This window comes from Pelodiscus sinensis, chromosome 24 (genome assembly GCF_052426305.1).
Source record: "Pelodiscus sinensis isolate ZL-2025 chromosome 24, ASM5242630v1, whole genome shotgun sequence".
NCBI classification, from domain to species: domain Eukaryota; kingdom Metazoa; phylum Chordata; order Testudines; family Trionychidae; genus Pelodiscus; species Pelodiscus sinensis.
Genome location: NC_143075.1, coordinates 21,064,375 through 21,070,821, shown reverse-complemented (window position 1 = coordinate 21,070,821; position 6,447 = coordinate 21,064,375).

Sequence of the window (6,447 nt, the reverse complement as noted above, 5' to 3'; positions counted from 1 at the left end):
TGCCGGTTTTTTTATTTTTTCAAACTATTACGTGTACCCTCTTCATGTAGTACCCAAAGGCTGAACTGGCTCTAGAAGCCACCCCTGGGAGTTTACAATCTAATTTGGAGTGAGAACATACATAAGAGGCATAACATATGCTTTAAAGTACTGGGCAGGTATTTGAAGTAGGGTCTCTTCCCATGTATGTGAAAATTACATGAATTAAAAGGGGTACTCTAACAGTGCTTCCCAAGGGTGTGGAGGTGGGTCTTCTAACTGCTGGCTATCCTCTTGATGCTGACTCTGTTATTAAGAAGGGAGAAGTAAACAAGCACTAGAAAGTAGCAACTGCTACCTTGCTTACCTGGACAGGTGATCCCAGCAAAGTAACTGGTAGCAATTACCCCAGCTATGGTAAGTGACTATGAATGGAAGTCAGGATGGTTCATGCAGTTGTCATGGATGCCTCTTCTAGTCAGGATTTCTTGATGTGATCTAGACGATGGTGAAGTCTGTAATAAGCAGTCAAAAGACCTACGGTTCTTTGTACTAATCTGAAACTTCTGCAGGATCCTGAACCCTCCAGTGACTTGCCCACATGCAGTGGACGCTCCATAACTTGTGATGTAAACAGAAGCGGAAAGCTGCAAAACACACTTCACCTTTCCTTTTGAGCGTCTCCCAGATCACAGAAGCAAACTGCTTCTGTGCAATTCTGAGGTGTGGGGGCACAAGCTGCCTGATGTAAGACTAAAAGTGAGTGGAGACTAGAAAAAGTGTGCATCCTGGAGTGGAGGGAGATGAGTTTTCCTCGTTCAGCTGGACCTTGACCTTGGGCAGGAATGAGCAGTCGCTATATGTTTAGATACCGTACTAAAACACATCCTCCAGCTTCACCAGAGCACTCACGTATACCAACAGCTATCCACTCTTTCACAGTGTCATGCCCTGTCTATATTTAGTGGCAGAATTTAGATTTTGCCATAGCTAAACTTACTTTAGCTGTCTCTGGCAAAAGTTGGGGTTTCTACTGCTCCCACTTCCAGCCCAGGCTGGAACTATAAGAAAATTGGGGCACAGTTTGAGATTAGATCTAGGTTTATACAAGCTTCTTCAGTAGATGGGGGCTTGGTTGGTTGGTGTCTGTCAGTGTGTCCCTCAGCGCTATCTGCTTGTTATCAGACTCCTATGAGCAAGCATAAAAGCAGAACTAAGGCCGCTGTTAGTGGAGCAGTGACTGTAATGCTGTTTGGAGGCTAGAATTGCTATCTTCCACCTGATAGGCCATAGCCACAGTAGCCCATGGTCTGTTTATTTAGTCCTACTATTGATCTGGAATTTCAGTGGCAGGAGAAGTGCAGCCAGTAGGATAGTTTATTACTTCCTGCTGTGAGAAGGCAAAAGCTTTAGAATGGGATTTCATGGGAGGGTCCTGAATTCAGACTTGCCTTTCCTGCTGCCAACCCATTGTTCTTGCAGCTCTCTGTGACACAAAGGGGCCTGCACTGATCCTGATTACAGCAACAGTAAATCACTGAGTCTGAGGCATCTCAAAGTTCTCCCTGCGTAACAGCAGGGCCTGGAATATGCTGTGGTATAGCAATGCGGAGGTGCTGAAGGCAGGAGGGCCAGTGTGCTGGAGGTAGACAGTGGGGTTACTGTGGAGGGGAAATAGGGCTCCGTGATGGGAAATACAAGAATATGATTGCATAGGCAACCATCAGGCTGCATAGGAATCAATACACAACTGCATTCCTAGCCATGCAAGTGAAGAATTGCTGCTGTTCAGTCATCTAAAAAACTGGGAAATTCTCAGGCAAAACTTCCCTACAACTGCAGACCCCACACAGCTAGGAAAGATGAGTCCTTCAACACCACCCACAAAAGCTCTGGCCAACAGTTCCCCTTTTCAACCTTGCTGCCAGCTCCTTTCCACAATCCACGTCCCAAGCAGCATTACCTTCATCCTCAGCAACTACTGTCTGCCTTAATTCTGACCCTAAATACCGAGGTGCCATGTAAGACTTCTTTTGATGCATTGATGAGGTGATCAGAACACACTAACAGATGTTATGACAAAAGACAGAACTATGTAGTACTTGAAAGACTAACAAGATGGTTTATTAAGTGATGCGCTTTCGTGGGCCAGACCCACTTCCTCAGATCAATATCATGTTATGACATGTCCTATTAAATATTTGTCTAACCAAACCTACCAGTTATCCCAGTTGGTCCCTTTGCCAGTCTAATTACTGTGCTTGCTTCTAACGTCACTGTCATCTGACCTGTGTGGTCCTTGAAACTGCTCACCATCCTGTGGGCTCCTGATGATCTCCTCCCTTCATAGATGACTCAGTGTTTATGGGGAGTTAGGAATGCTTTAATGGAGGGTTGGCAGCTTCTATTAGCTCACCACTCCTGCTTTGGGAATGTTTCTCAGCAGGACTGAGTACAGGAAAAATCTTGGATGACGCCAGCAACAACCTAAAGAAAAAGGTCCATAAGAACTAGCTAAAATAATCTCAAGGCATAGGGAGAGCTGGTGTACGGTGTGGAGGTGTCTGGCAAACTATATTAATCCCTTTCCTCTGCAATGCAAGGATTCATTGTTCTCTCATTCAAAATGGATCTAATGCCTGTTGGGGTAAATGAAGGCTCTGATTCTGGTCCCATTAAAGTCAGTGTCCAAATGTCCACTGAGTTCAACCTGAGTTGTTTTCAAGGCCAGTGGCTGGAAGCTGATGAACCCTCAGCTACTATTGAAGAAGTCAGATAGGACTTGAGGGCATTTAGTACCTTTCACTGCCTGGCCCTACAAATCAAGTTTCCTGTAGAATGATGATTAGGATACACCCGGAAAAGTGTTACTAAAGCTGGGCCGGAACCTGCTCCGGCTGAAGTAACTGGAAATTTGTTTTAAATTTTTTGTATATTGCTTTAAAAATATCAGACAACAGAATAGTTTCTCCCTACATGGCCATGAACAACCCAAAAGAAAACTACTGCAGGAGGTAGCCATTACAATGCTAGACAAATAGGACCAAGACCTAGCACTGCTGATAAAATATGGTCTTAGATACTTATCTGGCCCCCATTGCCACAGTACCTGAGCTCCTCACAATCTTTCCTATCCTTGTAACACCCCAGTGAGACAGGGCCAGGCCTATTATGTCCATTTTACAGATGGGAACTGAGGCCCAGAGTGGGGAAGTGCTTTGCCCGGGGTCATGAGGAAGTCTGTGGTGGAACAGGAAATTGACCACAGATATCCCGTGTCACCACCTTAACCTAGGCCATCTTTCCTCTGTTTTAAACACGCCTGGATTGCAGGTGAAAGCTGGTAGCTGTTCACTGGTACCAATCTAGCCAACAGCCATTTAGAGGTGAGAGGGAAGATAGAGAACTCAGGGAACTCGAAGCAGGTAATGGGAGATGGAACCTTTTGGCAACTCTGGCTGTTTCCTCTGGCTTTTCTTGAGCCCAAATGAACAGTGTGTTTTCAAAAGGATGAAGGCCAATTCCACCACTACTCTGCAGAGCCTGGCTCAGGTGAGATGAATGAGTAAAAACATAATGTTGGGGTTTCAGCTAATGCCCAAGTAAATTACACATCTATGACTATCATTTCCCTCCATCAGGTCTCCAGCAAGTATAGTGTAAAGTTTTAAGGCCCTTTATTTGGGCAACAGGTAAAAGCAACAAATGGAAAATATAGAAACAACCCTTTGGATAAAAGGACACTTTTATTTTGGTGAAGGGAGGCACAGAAAAGAAGAAAGCATTTACATAATGGCTGTGTCTACATTGGTGCGATCTTGCGCAAAAGCAACTGCTTTTGCGCCAAAACTTGCTCCCTGTCTAGACTGGCTACGAGTTCTTGTGCAAGAACACTGACATTCTAATGTATGAAGTCAGTGCTTCTTGTGCAAGAACTATGATGCTCTGGCTCAGGAATAAGCCCTCTTGCGCAACTGTTCTTGCACAAGAGGCCAGTGTAGGCAGGCAACATAGATTTCTTGTGCAAGAAAGCCCTATGGCTAAAATGGGCATTAGAGCTTTCTTGCGCAAGAGAGCATCTACACTGGCACGGATGCTCTTATGCAAAAGCACATCTCTTGCGCAAAGGCACATGCCAGTGTAGACGTAGCCATTTAACGTGTACAGCAAGAAGCAGAGTTGTTGACTTGAGTCCCACGACTTGAACTCGAGTCCGATTTAAGTCGCCTAGGTGACTCGACTTGAGACTCGACTTGGGTTCATTGTTTGTGACTTGAGACTCGACTTGAGACTTGCTAATTTTGTTATATCGACTTGGTGAAAAAATTGTCTGAAAATGCTGATATTGATGGCTTGTACAAAAGTGACTTGACATTTTTTAAATTAAGACGTGGGCCTCGACTTGGGACTTGACTCAAAAGTGACTTTAGGGACTCGAGACTTGACTTGAGACTCGAACTGTAGTGACTTGAGACTCGACTTGGACTTGACAATGACAACTTGAAGACAACACTGGCAAGAAGTCTGCCCAAAAATGAATGGTGGGCACAAACCTTAAAGCTAAGCTTACCTGCTTGATCTGTGCCATTGCACCCATCCCAGGTATATGTAAAATTATGAACTTGAGCTGAAATCATGGCTGAAGTATGTTTGCCAGACAAGTTGGGGGGGGGGGGGGGACCTGTTTCTTAAAGATGAAGGGCAAACTGATGCATCTAGCCAGGTAGTCATCAAAGCTGATGGGAGACTGTCAAGGGGCCATTGTTTGGCAAAGAAGGGAGGCAGCACCAAACAGATCTGCATCTTAGCAAACAACAGCATGGAACTTCTTTCACTGCCAGACTGCTTGTCTTTGTCCACACAGCAGAAATGAGCTTTATCGATCTTTATGCATAACCCTCAGGAAAATGCATTTCAAAGGGTGACTGCATTGTAAGTGAGGGACAAAAACATCCCACTTTCTCTCTCCAGGTGTGTCCACACTGCACCGATAGCTCAAAATAAGCTATGCAATTTGAGCTACACAAATTAAGTAGCTTATTTCAAGTCAATTTTGAAATAGTTTATTTCAAAATTAGGCACTGTCTACTCAGCATTTGTTTCAAAATAAATCGCTATTCCTAAACATCCCTTAGTCCTCGTGGAATGAGGTTTACAGGGATGTCGGAATAGTGAGCCCATTATATTTTGAAATAATGGATACACTCAAAAGTCGTGGAATAGCTATTTGGGGGAAACCTCCGATCTCCCAAAATAGTGCTGCAGTGCAGATGTAGCCTCCCTGTCCATCTCTCAGTCTTTCACCTAAGACAGCAAAAGAAACAAGCCCATTTGACTTTGGGAGAGTTCCTGACCTGACATTTGGTCAGCCCTGTTGCTGGGAGCATGTGGTGAGAATTTTATCTTGACCCAAGTCTAGCTTGTTTAATTTTAGTCTTAGGAAGGATTTTCTCTTTTTCTCTTGTAATCATTTCTGACTGTAATACCTTATGCTTGTACTAACTTAAAACCTGTCTCTTTGTAGTTAAATAAACTTGTTTTATTCTCTAATTTTAAGACCCATTCCAGTGTTGTCTTTTAACTGAACTGTGTGTGTGATTCCATTTCTGGTAGCAAACTGTGTTATACTGTTCCCTTAGAGGCACAAGAGACCTAGTATAGCTGGACTGTCCATACTTTGGTGGAGTGTTTTGGAGTCACCATACAGGTGGGTAACCAAGGCTGGTGGAAGCCAGAGTGTGACAGATGGGTGGTTGGTGGGCTACAGCTTTACACAGACAGGCTGATTGACTGTTGGAGAGTGGCTCGCGTAGGAGCCACAGCAGCAAAGCTGAGGGACCAAAGTTTGCAGGGCACGGATGATGCAGCCTCTCCCTGGTTTGGATTGCAACTCAGAATATTAATGTTTGTGGGGTGTATGTTATCCTCCACAATGGGCTCCTCACCCAGCTCCTGAGACATGGTTTCTCTCATGGAGAAGTTTGGAGCCCGTGGCTGGTCATCTCAGATCTGCATGATGATGGTTTCCCATCACTCAATGCTTGTGGTCGTGGTCATGGTCCAGAACTCCTGGTTAGCATGTGTCAGCCATTACAAGCAGCATCAGCTGTCTCCACCTCTCCATTTCTGCATCCGCCAGTATGCTTGCATAAGTCTGGAAGTGACCTCAAGAGTTCACCTAGTCCAGTCCCCTGCACTCCTAGCAGGACTAAATATTAAACTGTCTGGTGTTTGTCTACTATGCTCTTAAAAACCTCCAATAATGGAGTTTCCATAACCTCCCTTGGCAATTTATTCCAGTGCCTTATTACCCTGTTAAGATGTTTTTCCTAATGTCCACCCCCACTCTTGCTGTAGTTTAAGCCTATTGTTTCTTGTCCGAGCCTCAGAGGTTAAGAACAATTTTTCTCCCTCCTCTTTTTATATACTTAAAAACTGTTATCATGTCCCTCCTGAATCTTCTCTTCT